General features: G+C 40.9%; 1 long non-coding RNA gene across 1 annotated transcript in view; it reads left to right on the top strand.

Annotated features, from left to right (window-relative positions):
• Window positions 1-17404, top strand: part of LOC118493888 — a 47166-nt gene that overhangs the window by 7124 nt on the left and 22638 nt on the right. The window lies entirely within an intron of this gene.

Here is a 17404-nt window from a genome sequence, read left to right as displayed (position 1 = left end):
CCTCTTTATGTGTGAAAAGGGCAGTGAAAACATCAGAATTCACATACTGTCTCTGTTAAGTAAAAAAAAGCTGTTTATAGATAAGGGTGTAATGGCTGGGACCATGTACCGTGTAATAATGGCCTATGCATTAGCAGAATAGTGTGAGGAAATGGAACATATCGGTCTTAAAGAGTATTTATTTATTTATGGAGCTGTACAAAAGCAAACAATCTTCAAGGCTCATGGACATTTTTCAAGAATAAATAAGAAAATTATATACATAATAGATTCTAAATGGGCAACATATACATGGGCCAAAGCTAGCCTCCAGCCAGCGACTAAGACAACCTGAACCCAGCCAGGACAAACACCAGCGCTGGGACTACCAACACCAAAATGCTAATGAAAGAAAGTTTAATAATCCATCAGGGAACAGACCATATTGGACCCCAAGCACCTATGAATGTTCACAAGACTTGATTCCCAGAATTCCTCAGTGAGGGGCACCCCCAATTCTGTCTCCCACTCAGTTCCTGACCTATCTGTGCTGGTTGCTTCATGGCTGATCAGATTCTGGTATAAGATTGCCACTGCTCTTTTGCTTCCTGGCCGAACATTAGTTATGTTTTTGAGTGTATAATGCCGTGGTATGTCTGCAAGACTTTATAAAATATCGGATTTGCAGATATCGGAAAAGGTGTGAGGCTGGGAGCCTATATTTGTTCATTAATTGCTCAAAGGACATGAAGTGCCCCCCCCCCCCCCGATACAAGTCCTTCAAACATTCCACTCCTTTTTCCCTCCAGAGAGCAAACACGGGATCCGTCCCCGAAGGTTTAAAGGCATGGTTGTCGCAGATAGGGCTGTCTATGAACATATCTGGGGCTTTCAAGTACAATTTAATCTGCTTCCAGACTTTCAAAGAACTGTGTACTAGAAAGTTCCCCCCGTATAAAGATTTGTTTGTCTTAACAAGGCTGTTAAATAGGGTCGGGAGAGAGGTCCCGCAGCAGACTGATTGTTCTATAGAAAGCCAGGCTGGGGTTCCCCAACCATGCTGAGAACATCGGAGAGGAGACACTGACATGTGAAATGTATTGTTGGGAATTCGTAGGTGTACAGATTATAATTATTGGCAAATTATCAAAGATGTTTTATCAATGTTAATAAAGTTATGAATATGGTTATTAATAACTTTATCAAATCGACAAACAATCAAAACGGGGCACCACCCTGGAACTTCAGGGGCCAATAACCGAACTGTGAAAGTCTCATTTAGGTGGTGTTCCTTTTAAAATACAGATCTTAACTTGGTTAATCTATCTGGTATTCTTTAAAGGAACAAAAGGAAGGGTGAATTCGAGCACTGACCTGTGTTCAACCAGCAATTATTACAACAAATACAGAAAATAATCACAACAACTGCTATTTAAAGTATAATAGAATTTATTCAACTTCAAAATCATCAATGGCCAATCAATAATTCTTCGATCAATCAAAACCAATATACCTCTTTTATAAACTACAACCAAAAGCAAAACAGCCAACCGGTGTGTGTGTGTGTGTGTGTGTGTGTGTGTGTGTGTGTGTGTGTGTGTGTGTGTGTGTGTGTGTGTGTGTGTGTGTGTGTGTGTGTGTGTGTGTGTGTGTGTGTGTGTGTGTGTGTGTGTGTGTGTGTGTGTGCGCGCGCGCGCGAGGAGGGGGGTGAAGAGACCGCGGGGGTTGTTCAAGATTAGCTGTCAGCTCGTTCAGGCTAGCCTATGTGCTACAGACACAAATAGATACACAAAGAGATACACAGGTTTTAGCTATTAAACTCCCGTGTGTGCGTTTAGGTGTGTGTATATGCGACTGTCGTGGCTAACAGTGTTAGCTGTTCACAACACGTGTATGCATGTCTGGGTGGATGTGTGTAAAGGTGTGTGTATGTCAGGTTAGTGTCAAAGAGGGAAGGAAAGCATGTTTTAGAGAAAGAAGAAAAAGGAGCATTCAGAGTCTTGATTTCGAGGCTCTGAGGAATAAACACTCCTCTTGTCCACTCAGGATTCTGGCCCAACGTGAAGTTAGGGCAGAGTCTGAGACTTTGTCAACGAGGGGAATTGTTTATTATACACACTCTGGTGTGCAAACAGCTGATTCTTCGCGGAGATAAACACATGCTCCATCGGTCTAAGCGGCCGCGGGGTGTATTCAGACGGACCAACGGAGCTTATTATCTTGCTAGCAGTAACTAAACTCCGTGAACGGAGCAGCAATGTAGCATTTTCAGTTCACAAGCTACAGTATTCAACACAACATATATCAACAGTATCGTGATCAAATGATACATTCACAGCAAAACAGATTGGACTCGGCGGTCCAATCAGATTAATAAATCACGCGTGCAGCAATAGCACAAGTATTAATCAAAATCACATTAATGTCATGACACATTTCGCAGCATTAGTGGTCATAAACATCAATAAACACACCGTTTTCTCTACCCAGAAAAGCTCAAGCCTTACGTGTGTGTTCAGTCCGTTCGTTTCTGTCCATAGATTTCCACAGAAAAACAGAACGAGAATCCGGATCGCCTGTCGGCGAGTTCACGGAAAATTTTTCCCTCCAAAAGCAGCAGGAAGGGAACAGTTTAGTCGACTTGAGAAGAAAAACATTGTTTTCTTCTCCTGCAGATATGAAAACACTGGCGCGTAGTTTCATAGGATCCACGGTGCTCCCAGCACTGAAATTAAATCCACTTTGTTTCAAAAATGGAAGATGGAAGATGGAAAGTGATGAGTTTGGTGTGTCAGCAGGTTTTATAGCCCCCGACCTCATGCTGTGTTCAGGGTCTTGCTGAGCAACGATCAGTACAAGATCAGTTTATGCACATTTGTTTGGATCCAACAGTATTTTGTGACTGGTCAGCTACCAACACAATGTGTGACTGGTCAGCTACCAACACAATGTTGGGAGTTGGTAAAAGTACAGATTTAATTATTAGCAATTTATCAAAGATGTTTATCAATATTAATAAAGTTATGAATATGTGTATTAATAACTTTACCAAATTGACAACAATCAAAATGGGGCACCACCCTGAACTTCAGGGGCCAATAACTGAACTTTGAAAACAGTCTCAAAGGTAGTGTTCTCTTTAAAATACAGATCTTAATTAATTTGATTAATCTATCTTGTATCTTTTAAAAGGAACAGAATAAGGGTGAGAAATCGAGCACTGACCTGTATAACCAGCTGTTATTACAATACCATACACAAATACCAGACAACAACTTCTTGTTAAAGTCTAATAGGATTTATTTAACTTCAAAAATTCTGATGTTCAATCAATAATTCTTCAATCATCAAACTCTATCGACTTGTTACAGTTCTAGCAAAACACAACCACATGCAAGCTTGTGTGTGTGTGTGTGTGTGTGTGTGTGTGTGTGTGTGTGTGTGTGTGTGTGTGGGACAGGAGGAGGGAAGAGGGGTCAGAGTAGCGGGGTCTCGTGGTCGGGCTGACCATGCGAAATCCAAGATGGCGGTTGGGGACCGTGTGATTTGGGGCTATTTGTAAGTTTGCTACAAAAGCACAATATGGCTACTCCTACTGCTGAAATGGCAGGGAACACCACAAGATTTCAACACGTGTTTCAGACAAGGGGGGAACACACCACGGAGCGCTATAGCAGGCAAGGCCAGCTGTTTCATATGGTGTGTGTGTGTGGATAGGTTAGAAAAGGGAGGGAAAACACGACTGAAAATAACTTGAAAATCTTGATCCTCAGGGCAGTGACAATAACCACTCTCCTTGTTCACTCAAGACTCTGGCCTAATTGGAAGTTACCGCAGGGTCTGAGAGCAGAGTTTGTTTAACGAAGGGAGGGTATTTCTCTGTCTCTGCGGGCGAACAGCTGACGCTCCGCAGTGACAATAATCCAGCCGTTTGTCTGACACAGGGCTACGATATAACGTCTCATTATGTCGCAGCGGCGTGGCTTTGAGTGACGAAAGAAATGATTATTGTCTCGCTTGTGCAGTGACTAACTTCTCCGCGGTAGGAGGTAGCAATTACAGTTTCAACACAAACTTCAACAATATCGTGATCAATTTTTCATTCACAGCAAAACTGGGACGCGGCGGCCCGATCACATTAATGGCAAAAACAATGGCAACAATAGCCTTCACTCATTAATAAAACACACTGTTCTATATCTGCCCAGAACTATCAAGCCTCTTACTTTGTGCATAGTCCATTAGGTTGTCCGGCGGATTTTCCGCGGTGAGCAGAAACGGATTAACCACTTGCCAGTGATTAACGAGACAGCCCCGTCCAGGGCAGTGGTGTGGAAAAGCTCAGTTGACTTTGAAGAAAAAGCAAAGCGCGATGTCCTTCTTTTTCCTCAAAAAACTGGGTTAATTACCCTCTCTGCAGATTTGGTGAGATACTGTTTAGTGTCTCACTAGGATCCCCTTGTATCACGAAAGATACAGAACAGCTCACTTGACCAGCAAATGATACTATTTATTCTCATACAGCGTTGACGGCGTGCTTTCTTCAGCCACGGGTTGCAAGCGAAAAGCGGTGAGAAATGGGTGACAGGGTTTTTTTATTCCTCCGCCACCTGGTCGCGGCCCCTGCTGCATTCAAGGAACCTCAGCCAATGGGACGTCAGGACCTCTCAGCCATTTTGAGCCTCTTTTCCTTGTGGTTTTGTACTTTCGACCATTTTGAAGACTCTTTCACATGGAGCTGTGAAGTCTTAGGCTTCTGAGATTACATGAAGGCCTTTCTCTTTGTTTGAGAAGGCCTGTGGCCTGCCTCATGTTGGCCACATGTGAATTCCCTTTGTCTCACTGGTATGGTCCCAACAACAAATAGAATCTAAGTGATTTATGTGGGAAAAACTGCAGCTATTTCATTAGAATGACATGAATAAACGTTTCAAAATGAAACGTTAAACGCTGACGCCGATTTAATGGCTGACGAAGGCCGACACATGGCGACAGTGCTGGACACATCGCAGAAACTAGGCCCAACTTAGACCAACGGCCAACGGTCGCCTTGGGGTGTCAGGGCCTTAAGCCTTAATTTCCTTACAAATGGTGATGATGATGTTGATGCATACAGTATAATGATTATGACAGCAACATATTAGATGGGCTTTTTTCATCATGGCAACAGTAAGTTTTTATTGATAGTTATAATTTTTCATTGCTAAATGCGGGTGGTTTAGGGATATTTGTGATTCTGCTTTATAAGATTACACACTCAGCCATATGGAGAGTGAATGGAGATTAACAGAGGGTTTGCTTTGTCTACGTATATGTTTGTATTGTTCCAGGATCATAGTATATTTGGATTAAGTGCCATTCTTAGTCCCAGTGAGAAAAGATGCTGGACATCAAACAAACGTAGTTTGATGTCAAACAGTCCAGAACAGGAGATTTATCCATTGTGCATTGTGCCATGGTCTTTTTTTGTTATTCCTCCACTCCGGTGGCAGCCGTGGCCAGGGGTATTATGTCCCAGGCTGTCTGTTCGCCTGTCTGTTCCTTTATAGTGAGCGCAATATCTTAGGAACATTGAGGCTTGAGGGACAAAGGTCCAGTTGGACTCATGGATGAACTGATTAGGTTTTGGTGATCATGGTCAAGGTTACTGTTACCTCACAAAACATGTTTTTGGCCATACCTCAACTATGCTAATTATGTCCAATTGTCACATAAATGTCAAATAGAATAAAATGATGAATTTATGACATTTTATTTCTAAAAGGTCAAGGAGCCACTTCACTGTAACATCATAATGTTCTACAAAAACATTTTTTTGGGGCGCCTTGGCAACTCACCTGGTAGAGCAGGCGCCCATATATAGAGGTTTACTCCTTGATGCGGCGGCTGTGGGTTCGGCTTCGCCCTGCGGCCCTTTGCTGCATGTCATTCTGCTCTCTCTCCCCTTTCATGTCTTCAGCTGTCCTGTATAAATAAATAAAGGCCTAAAATGCCCCAAAAAATAATCTTATGGCCATTATTCAAACCTCGACCTGGTTAATTCCATCTTGCTTTGATCTTGTCCTTCATCCTTCTCTCTGCAACAAGCTGCCAATCTGCCACAGCTTGTTGTAGAGAGGGTGAGAAGGGTTATCCAAGTGGCTTTGATTTTTTTTTTTTTATTTTTTTTTTATTTATCTTTTATTGGAAAAGCATATTGAATTTTACAATTGTATGACATATTAAGTATATTACATTACTTTACCGTTTTAAATGTTTAATACAAGAACAACAGAACTCGAGTGCGGGTGGCGGGGGAGCCAATTTTCTTCCATATTATTTAAGTTAGTGGTATTCATTTAAAATTGAAAATCTGTGCAAAATTAGTAAGAGGCAGCAGTATCTACACAAAGTCTGATCTAATCGGCTTAACATATTCCGTCCACTTGGACCATATCTTATAGAAAGTGTCCCTCTGCAATTTGAGTGAAAAGGACAGTTTTTCCATTGTGTAGATCTCGTGCACAATGTTAATCCAGTCCTCAGTTGTTGGTGGTTCTGGTTTGAGCCATCTCCTCGTTAGAGCCTTTTTACTTGCTGCCAGTAAGATGTAAAGAAGTTTCTTCTCCTTTGAGTCCAATAGATCCGTTGAAATGTTGCTGAGATATAAGGTTTCAAAAGCAAATGGAAAAACAAATGCAAAAACATTCTGTGTATGCTCATGAATCTTAGACCAATACGGAGAAATAACTCGACAGTCCCAAAAAACGTGGTAATGGTTAGCACCACACCCCCCACATCTCCAGCAAGCATCTCCATTGCCCCGATACCTCTTCTGAACCGGGGTGATGAAAAATCTCATTATACTTTTCCAACAAAATTCACGCCATACATTAGAACCAGTTGAAACCCATTGTATTTTGCATATATGTTCCCAACATTCCTCCGTGATTCTCAAGTTACCTTCTTTTTCCCACCTCGTTTTAACATAGAGTGTGTTGTCCCTTTTACACCGCAGGATGCTGTTGTATAACCTAGATATAATTTTATTGTGTGCTCCTGAATTTGTAGTTAATGATATAAATGTACCCACGAATCCTAGATTGTTTAAATTCACTTTCAATTTCTGGTTAAAATAGTGCCTGATCTGAAGATACCTAAAGAAGTCAGCAGAGCCTAGTCCATGCTTTCTTTGCAAGGATTCAAAAGATTTGAGTGCCCCCTTATGAACAAATGAATAATAGTCAGTCAATCCTTTTAAAATCCAGTTCTTAAATCTATCATCATACTGATTTGGGGTAAAATCTGAATCGTATGCACACCATTTTAAAATTTTTGAAGTGTCTTCCAATCCACAAGTCTCAATTGCTTCGTTCCAAGCTGCTATCATTACATGGGAAATGGGTTCGTCTATTAAGCCAACCTTATTCTGCAGTTTGATGTCTGCTAATAAAGCTTGAACTGGTACTGCTTTAATATTTGTCCCCTCCACAACCTTCCATCCTGCGGTGTAATATGAAGAACACAAACATATTAATGGTCTTAACTGTGCAGCACAGTAATATGCCTGTAGACAAGGGAGACCATGACCTCCCTTATCCTTCTTCAATTGTAAGGTTTTATACTTAACTCTGGATTTTTTCCCTTTCCAAATATATTTTGACAGCATTCTATCCCACTCTACAAGGAATAGGTAAAGCAATCGGGGGAGAATATTTACTCTTATTGAATCGATCCTAGAATTTAAGTCCAAAAAAGGAATGTCATTCCATCTTTGTATATCTGATTTAATTGCTTTATTCAGAGGGCCATAATTAGCTTCAAACATTTTAGAAAAGTCTCGGTGCAATACCACCCCTAAATACCTGATACTTTCTGCCCCCCATTTCCATTTATAACTATTCTTGACTTCTTCTGGAGGGGTATAGTTCAGAGTTAATACCTGTGTTTTATCTACATTAACCTTGTACCCTGAAAAAGAGCCATAGTTTAATAATAGTTTAATGATTTTAGGAACCACCCGAGTGGGATAAGATATAGTCAATAGTAAATCATCAGCAAAAAGTGCCAATTTTTGTTCCCCTCCTACTGTACCTATTCCAGTTATATCCTTTCTCTGCCTGATCCACTGGCTTAAAGGTTCGATAAACAAGGCGAAGAGGAGAGGCGAGATGCAACACCCTTGTTGAGTCCCGCGCTCCAGTACAAATGATTCAGTGAGGTCTCCATTAATTTTGATCCTTGCAGTTGGATTATTGTATAACCCTGAAATAACCTCAATTACAGATTTATCAAAACCAAATTTCTCAAGCACCTTGTATAAAAAGGACCACCTCACTGAATCAAATGCTTTTTCGGCATCCAAACTCAAAACTAAGGTCTCTAATTTTTGCTTATCCACCTGCCTCAATATGTGTAAAACCCTTCTAATGTTGTCTTGAGTCTGTCTGTGTTTGATGAAACCTGTCTGATCTTTATGTATTAGCCCTGGTAAAATGGTTTCCAATCTTCTTGACATAATAGAGGTGAACAACTTATAGTCTATATTCAGAACACTAATTGGGCGATAGCTACTACACTGCAGTCTATCTTTTCCTTCTTTTGGGATGATAGAGATTATTGCTTCCCTCCAAGAGGGTGGGACTATCTTATATGCAATCACCCAATTAAATGTTTTCAGTAATGTGGGGACCAAAAAAACTTGCATTATTTTGTACCATTCTGGACCAAATCCATCTGCCCCTGCCATCTTCCCTCCCTTTAATCTTTGAATTGCTAATTGAATTTCTTCTTTAGTTATTGTGGATAACAGCTTTTTATTTTGTTCCTCTGTCACTGTTGGTAACTCAAGTTCAGACAAAAAGGTATTTATGTCCTGGTTATTATCTGTATGAGGTTGAGAATATAATGTCTTATAATAATCCAGAAAGCATTGTTGAATTTTTCCCTGTTCAATTTCTATTTGATCATTTAGGGGATTCTTAATTTTGTGGATAGTTCTCTCTGCTTGCTGTTTCCTAAGCTTATAGGAAAGAAGTTTTAGTGATTTCCCCCCTACTTCATAGTACTGTTGCTTTATAAACATGAGTTTCTTCTGTACCTCCATGGTGTTCAAATCATCTATTTCTTTTTTCAATTTTATTATATCCGCTTTAATATTACCATTACAAGACCTAGACTGTTGGTATTGCAAATCTAACAACTTTTTTTCTAAGTCCCGGAGTTTTTGCTGACCTACTTTTTTCAGGTAAGAGGATATACCAATTATTTTCCCCCTAATCACTGCCTTAAGTGCATCCCATAGTATTCCCGGTGACACCTCTTCCTTATCGTTATATTCTAGGTACTCCTCTATTTCTTTCTTCAAACGCTCTTTAATATCCGGGTAATTTAAAATGTTTGTGTTCAACCTCCATAAAGTAGATCTATTCTTCCTATTCAGACAGATATTAGCGTAAACCGGGTTGTGATCTGATATAGTACATGGGCCTATTTCACAATTTTTTAACCTACAGAGGTCGTTTTTAAACATGAAGATATAGTCTAGCCTTGAGTAGACATTGTGTGCGCACGAATAATGGGTATATTCCCTATCCGTTGAATGGCAATCCCTCCACACATCAACTAGTCCTAATTCGTCCATAAAATGTACCATTCTTTTTCCAATATTTCTCGCATCCCCTTTCCCATTAGAAGAGTCCAATTCAGCATTTAATGTGAGGTTAAGATCACCACCACATAGTAAAATTCCCTGACTCCTTGTTGATGTTAATTCTAAGATCTGTTTATATAAAGACCAATTGCTTCCTGGGGGAATATACACATTTAAGAGACTCAAAATAATACCATCTATCTTACCAATTACCATTATATATCTACCCTCCTTATCTTTATGTTCTGATATATGTTCATAGTTTAGAGCGCCGTGTACCAGGATCGCCACACCTCTTTGCCTTCCCGAATTGTGAGAGGAATAAAAGACATGTTTAAAACCAAGCTTGTTCAATTTTTCATGTTCACTATCAGACAGATGAGTTTCCTGTATAAAAACAATCTGAGCTTTATCCTTTTTGAATTTAGATAGGGCTTTCCACCTTTTTACCGGGTTATGTAAGCCATTAATATTGATTGATACCATTTTCACTGATCTGCTACACATCTGAGTTATAGGACAAGTACCCACATTTTAATAGGCTCCCCGCACGCCCTTGTAAACACTGAACATGGAACATGTGAACAAGTGGAATAAAAAAAGTAAATAAAAAAAGACAAAAATCAAACTGAAGTAGTTCTAACTTCCAAGGTGGGGGTCCCTGAGGTGGACCCTGCTTCGCCTTTAGAGGCAACTTCTTCATCAGTCAGTGGAGGAGGCCCTTAATGGCTGAGGTGTCACTGAGAAGAACACCCTCCAGAAACCTTATTTATCCACTTATTGCACACCATTAAACTAAGCAACAGGTGCTCTTTTTTTTTTTTTTTTTTTTTTTTTTTTTTTTTTAATTTTTTTAAAGAAAACAAAATGAGTAAACCTCAATTTCCCGATGGCGCAGGGGATGACCTCTTGAATGCTCTGAGCTTTTCTTTATAAACGGGATCTCGCCTCTTGTTTGCTGCGCTGCTCCCCGCTCCCCTGCCAACTCTGGTCCAGGTCAGCTGTTTCAGTTGCTCCAACGCTGTTTCTGGCGTTCCGATGACCTTCACCGCATAACCTCTCTCGGACATATCTGCAGTAGCTTCCGCCACGGTGTTGTAAATTATAGTTCCTTCAGTGTATTTCACCTTCAGCCGAGCTGGAAAGAGAGTCTGAAAGGGGATCTGCTGCTCTTTCAGAAGCATTATTATTCTCTACGTCTCTTTAGGATGAGAGGAGGATAGTCATGGTCTAAACTTACTTGTTTGCCCTTCCAAGTAAATCCTTTTTTCTGCCATGCCTTACGGAGCAAAAGTTCCTTGGTCTTAAAGCTGAGGAATTTCACAATAATAGAGCGTGGGGGTGCATCGTCTGGCGGTGATGGACCCAGAGAGCGATGCGCGCGTTCGATGCGTATGTCACACTCATCTTGGGACAGCTCCAAACCGTCACGCAGCAGCTTTTCCACAAACTCACTCATTGTTGGAGAGTCACGCTCTGCTGTCTCGGGTACACCATAGATGTGGACATTTTCCCTTCTCGTGCGGCTCTCCAAGTCCATTAATTTATCCTCCAACCCTATTTGTAGCTTTATTATTTCCGTCACGGCGTCCTCCGTGTTCTGAATCCTCTCCTCCGCCTTCTCAATCCGTCCTTCAGCCTCGTCCATTCTCACGCTCATCTTGGTCATTTCTTCCTTAATTTCCCCCAAACTCACATTGTTTTCTTGACGAAAGTCCCTCAGTTCCTTGAGTACCACGTCTATGCTGGCCATATCGATTCACCGTGCGGAAGCAGTCCACCTGTTTGCGGCCTCGTGTCGAGCAGTGAATCACCTCCGCGCTATTTTCCCAAGTTTAAGTAACGTTACCCACTATGTTGCTCAGTCGAAGCGTTAGTTATGGTGTATTTCGCTTACCCCCTCACTAATCTAACTAAAAGCACTAAATTGCGTTGTCTTAACGGGTTAAAGATTTAAATTTAACAGGTTTCTTGAGGAGCCCGTTCACAGTGCTGCCATCTGGGTGACGTTCAGACCGGAAGTCGTGGCTTTGATTTTTGTCCCTCGTCCTCCTCTCTGCCACTGCCTCCGTCTGCTCTGTCCCTTCCTGGAGAGGGCTTCACTGTTGTGAGCAGAGCCTGAATTGGACCAAATAAGGTGCCGGTACTCTAACTTAGCAGTTGCATGACCTGATCATCGCATGCGTCTTGGATATATTTATACGCAAGTCTTGGTAAGCTGTTCCTCTGGTAGTCCACCACTAGCTTATTGGTTTCACTGATATTAGACTAAACTTTAGGGGATTGTCATTGCACCATGTTGCGAAACTCTTTTAGTACTTCACTGTAAAAATAGTGAAGACAGCATGTTTCTCACTGGAAGTTATTCACTGGATGTCAATATAGTTATAACAAATACAGTAATAAAAAATACACTTAATACTAGGGGTGTGCAAAAAAAAATCGATTTAAATTTGAATCGAGGTTCAAGCTCTACCGATTCAAAATCGATTCATAGAATTCCAAAAATCAATTAATATTTTTTTTTTCTCGTTTTGACACTATTGTCCTGAAATGACATTACCTCGCCATTCCCATAGACGCCTGGGCACTCGAAAATCGATATTGAATCGAATCATGAGCCTAAAAATTGGAATCGAATCGTGACATTTTCTGAATCGTACACCCCTACTTAATACCTTTTTGTTAAATTCCTTTAAAATCTTCTATTATAATCATCTAATAAGCATCTGGACCGACATGGATGTAAACTTGACTGGTTGCCGGAGGCATATAACCATGAGGCAGTAATTAGCTATTTGAGTGTTTCTGTATCCCTGTGTGTGTTTGTGCATACTGATGCACTAAATTGAACGTGTCCGTAAAGCCTTCATCCAGTTATCAAGCATCTCCTTCTCTTCCTGGTGACGCAGCAGCTCCCCTTGCATTAATTCATCATGCTGTTTCTTTTGCATGTCCATAAAGGCCTCCATCATGTCACTCACATCTGTCTTCATCTTTCCCCTTCTTGCCCTGCTCTGAGGGTGTATTAGGTGTAGTACTATCAGTCTGCACCTCATCACCAGCGTGTGACTGATCTGATGTGACTGAAAATAAAACCAAAATAAACATCGTAAACACAAATAAAAACATCTGCTCATTTTCACAGGCAAAGACTAATACAGGTGTGAACTGTATCCCCTGGCAACGGGAGCGCGTTTGCATTCAGGGAAGTGTTCTTTTAATGCTGCGCAGGTGTGGTCTGGGGATGGCTCGCTCCTTCCTGCCCTCTAAGGTGATTTCTGTTTTTGGGCAGGGAGAGATAGTGTAGCCATCCCCAGACCACACTCGCAGAGGATGGAAAAGTGGATTACAATAGAAGCAACTCAAAGAAAAGAAGCATTTATGTTGATGAATTAGCCTCTTGTTACTTTGGAAAACACTGTCAATACAACCGCAATACTAAAACAATGAATTAAACAATTCACATTTTTTTCATTGAAGAGGTAAAAGCGAAGCGCAGCAATAAAACAACACTTCCTTGAATGCAAGCGCGCTCCCGTGGCATTGACTACACACTGGCATGTACAGATCTTAAATGACTGAGCGTTTTAGTATAACAGTAGTCATCAAATTTAAGCTAGCATAGGCTAATGTTACTCACCGTTCAATGGGCTCGCCAGTCCAGTGTCCTCTGTAACGTTGTCAGACGCTGTTCCCAGACGCGACTCCAAAACATTAGGTTGGCTGGTTTTAAGCCAATTATTTTGTCGACAGCATCGTACCAATGCAATTTATCCTTAATGTCTGACGAGCTACCAGATTTACGGAGTGCATCCCGTACCTTCAGAAACTGAACACGCAGTTTTTTCAGCTTTTGATGGCACTGCTCAGTGGTTCTTTCATACCCATGAGCACGTAGATAGTTTTGAATTTCTCCAAATATCTCTTGAGTTCTTGTGGGTTGTATACAGTTTCCAATAAACACTGCACTTCTGCCATAGACCAAAGTGTTCCCTTGCTGCCATGATGTTTGTAATGGAACAGTCGCATCAATAATCTTAATTGGAAGCGGGCCAGGGAACAGTTAAGCCTACCGTGTCCGGGCACGGTACGTAGATCACACTAACACACTCAAATGATCCAGACTTTGGGGTCAAACGTGCTCAGGCACGGTTTAACTGTGCCAAGTGTGAGTACGCCCTAAGAGTTCAGGATTTTGCACTATATCCAATACTGACCAAGAGAAAAAAATACACGATTGAAACAATAAAAAGAAAGTAATTTTTCTATTTTTTTTTTTTTTATGATTTAGAAATCTTATCTGTCAATATGTTGTATTCAAACGGCTGTAATGTACAGTATTGACAGTAACCGAGCATAAAATTACCTCTGTTAAGTTTATGTCATCATCTCTTTTCAAATTGTAATTACCGCATCCACACGAGAAACCATCTACTGTATAATCATACTTTTACAAATATTTGCCAAGGGCTTATGCAGTAATGGGGGAAGATGAATGATGACTAAATGACAACAATACACTCTGATGTAATTTGAAATTCAATCATTTGAGGAGAAGGAACAGCAGGAATCAGCTTAAATAACCACAGCCTGCTAGCGACTGCTGTAGGCATGGCAACTGCAGCTGCAAACCTGGGGTCAGAGAGGTAATTTGCTGCTTTTATCCAAACCCACAGCATTGGTTTACATTTAGCCGACTACTCATATTCTTAAAGCAAGACGCAACAATAGCCTGTAGAACAAGTGGAAGGACATGGGGCTGCAAAAGAGGTAATAAGTTCTCACATGGAAGAAAAGGGAAATAAAAAAAAAAGATATGGTATGATGTGACATTGGATGGGATGTGAAGCAGGCTGTAAGCAAAAGTCAGTTCTGACAGTCTATACCAGAAAGGTGTGAAAATATTTAATTGAATGTCATATCAGTTTGTTCTTTTAACGCATTTGCTGTCAGAATAAGGATCAATAACAGGAACGACAAGTGTGAAAAGGGAGTGCATAGTGAGACATTGAGGGCTTATTACCACATACCTCGTTTTTAAGCATCGTCACTGTTAGATAATCTTGAGGGCCTATTCCAAAGACCAGAGGCTATATAAATAGCTCCACATTGGCCTCAACAATAGATGAAACATGTCCACAGATCTCCTCTCTGAACATGATGTCATATGGATGTAAAGTTCTACATCTTGTTGGAGTATATGGAAAGAAAATAGCATGTATTGTGTATCCCCTCTGTACTTGTCGTCAGTCTGTTCTCAGTTTAGACTGACAGGTCTAGTATGTCACTCAGCTATATTGTTATTCAAAAATACATAATATGGAAACAAATCCTAATATGTTAGGTTGCTGCATAGCTACAAGACTAGGTATTGTGTATTAGTATAGACACAGGTATAAAGGTAGGTATTGAGTTCCTGCAGTGACATCGCCATCTAGTGCTGCACACCACATTAAATGAAAGAAGCAATGCATCAGGTTTATACATGACAATATTATAATTCATTATTTTTAAGGAGTGAATGCATTTTTCATGAAATGAGGTCAGTTTCCACCTACTGATAACCTGTCTCACCTACTGTAAATTAAGAATTCCAATATCTTATTTCCATGGCCTGGAAAGCTGAATCTTTATTCTATTGTAGTGTTCTCAGTTCTAAAACAGAAAATGTACCCATATACGGTACTCAGTAAGAAGTAACGGTACTCATGTGGACAAAAATCGGAAGTGCTGGTACTCGGTACCTTTTGAGTTCCAGCCCCTTTCAGTTTGTGAGTCCAGTCCAGTTTTATTGATTTGGAAGGTACTTTTATGAGTACACTCTTTTCACTTCTTCTCCATGGATGACACCCAGGACAGGATGCTGTCTGTTCCTCTGGTAGTCCACCACTAGCTTATTGGTTTTGCTGATATTGGGCTAAGCTTCAGGGGATTGTAATAACATTTTACCTAACTCATTATTCGTCTATGGAGCAGTTCCAGCCTTTATACTTGATGACATCACAAATTTGAACATGAGAGATTTGCGAGAGAGTTGTATATGTTTACTAATAATTTTGCACTGTCTTAGACCATAGGAATAGCATGTATGAATTGTGAAAACGGGCGTAGTTCACCTTTAAGAACTAGAGAGATCCCCTGCTCACTTGTTTACATGCTAAGCAATGGGATGTATCCCCATGCAACCTCAGCTCGACATTGCCTACATCATACTGACCATTGAAAGTGATGAGAAAAGTCTTAAAGGTCACATGGCATGAAGATATCACTTTATGATGTTTTTTAACATTAATATGAGTTCCCCCAGCCTGCCTATGGTCCCCCAGTGGCTAGAAATGGCGATAGATGTAAACCAAGCCCTGGGTATTCTGCTCTGCCTTTGAGAAAATGAAAGCTCAGATGGGCCGATCTGGAATCTTCCCTTTATGGCGTCATAACGGAAAGATTACCTCCCATTTCTCTGCTTTGCCTATCCAGAGAATTTGGCCCACCCATGAGAAAGAGAGAGACATGGCAGTTGGTCAAGGCCACACCCCCACCCTCCACCTTGCCCCCCCCCTCTCTCTCTCCTCCTCAATAGTATTTAAAGCTACAGACACAGAAATGGCATGTCCTAAGCAAATCTCATTGTGAGACTGGCTCGTAGTGGCTGTAATTCTGCACCAAGGCTGAATTTCGGGAAAGAGACTTCAGATACAGTATTAGGGGAACGCTCAATGGTGTTTTAAGCCCCCAACGTCTCCTTCCAGGCAGCGCTGCGACCGTTGACTTCAAGGCACCTAACCCTAACCTTAGGCTGAGTCTCATTTCTCTGTCTTACCCCACCCTTTCCCCTTAGTTTTGTGCGTTCACGTGACCCTAACCCTAACCATAACCATTGCCTAATCCTAGTGCTAGAGATGCTAGAGATGTTGGGGGCTTAAAACACAGATAAACGTAGGGGACCACTGAGGCCTATATAAAAGCATCCAAAAAGCAGCATGTCATAGGACCTTTAAATGTTGTGCCAAAAAACTAGCAAGGAGGAGGTTAGGCTAGGAGGTTAAACTTAAACTTACTGTATGATTTCTACAACTGGCACCAACGTGGACAGCATCATGGTCATGTCGTGCTTCAAATAATAACAGAGATTGCTCTTTTCTTGGCAGGATGGACACTGGGCTACTCAACAGTCTCAAATTAGACAAATATGTGAGGTGAGATTATTGATCTGTTTGTTTTTATTTTAAAACAACTGCGAACCTCTAAAATCCAATTCAGACGTATTATAGCTGAGATCCTCTTATGAGTACATGAGGCCCTCTAGTGTTCCAGCAGAGCCTATGATATTGCATACAATACAGTATGCTCTGCTCTGCCTGGCCAGGATGGACACAGTAATCAGTTGTTATTGATCTGCTAATTAAAAAAAAGACCTGCTACAATGCAAATGCAAGATAACGTCGACAAGGACTAAGTCTTGTCAGGTAACACTGAAAAAAACGGAAAGAAAGGAAGACAGGTAGAGCAGTGAAACTTCGCCTTACAATCATTTCTTATGAATGATACATTTAAGACAGCATTTCATTTGTCGGAGTGCCTTGGTATGTGCAATGGTGCACAATTGTCTCTGCTAGAGCAGCAGAGAACATGATTTTAAACGAAACCTCACTTTAATAATGCAGGATCTTCTGGAGGCCTCGGCATAATGTATCAACAGCTCAGTGTGGAGAGTTAAAGTCACTATAAGAATATGAAATCAAAAGAATCCTAAAGGAGGGTCATTCATAATTCAGTGATCTGTCATCTTAA

The sequence above is a fragment of the Sander lucioperca genome, chromosome 19 (assembly GCF_008315115.2).
Source record: "Sander lucioperca isolate FBNREF2018 chromosome 19, SLUC_FBN_1.2, whole genome shotgun sequence".
Taxonomy (NCBI): Eukaryota; Metazoa; Chordata; class Actinopteri; order Perciformes; family Percidae; genus Sander; species Sander lucioperca.
This window is presented reverse-complemented; position numbering and strand designations above follow the sequence as displayed.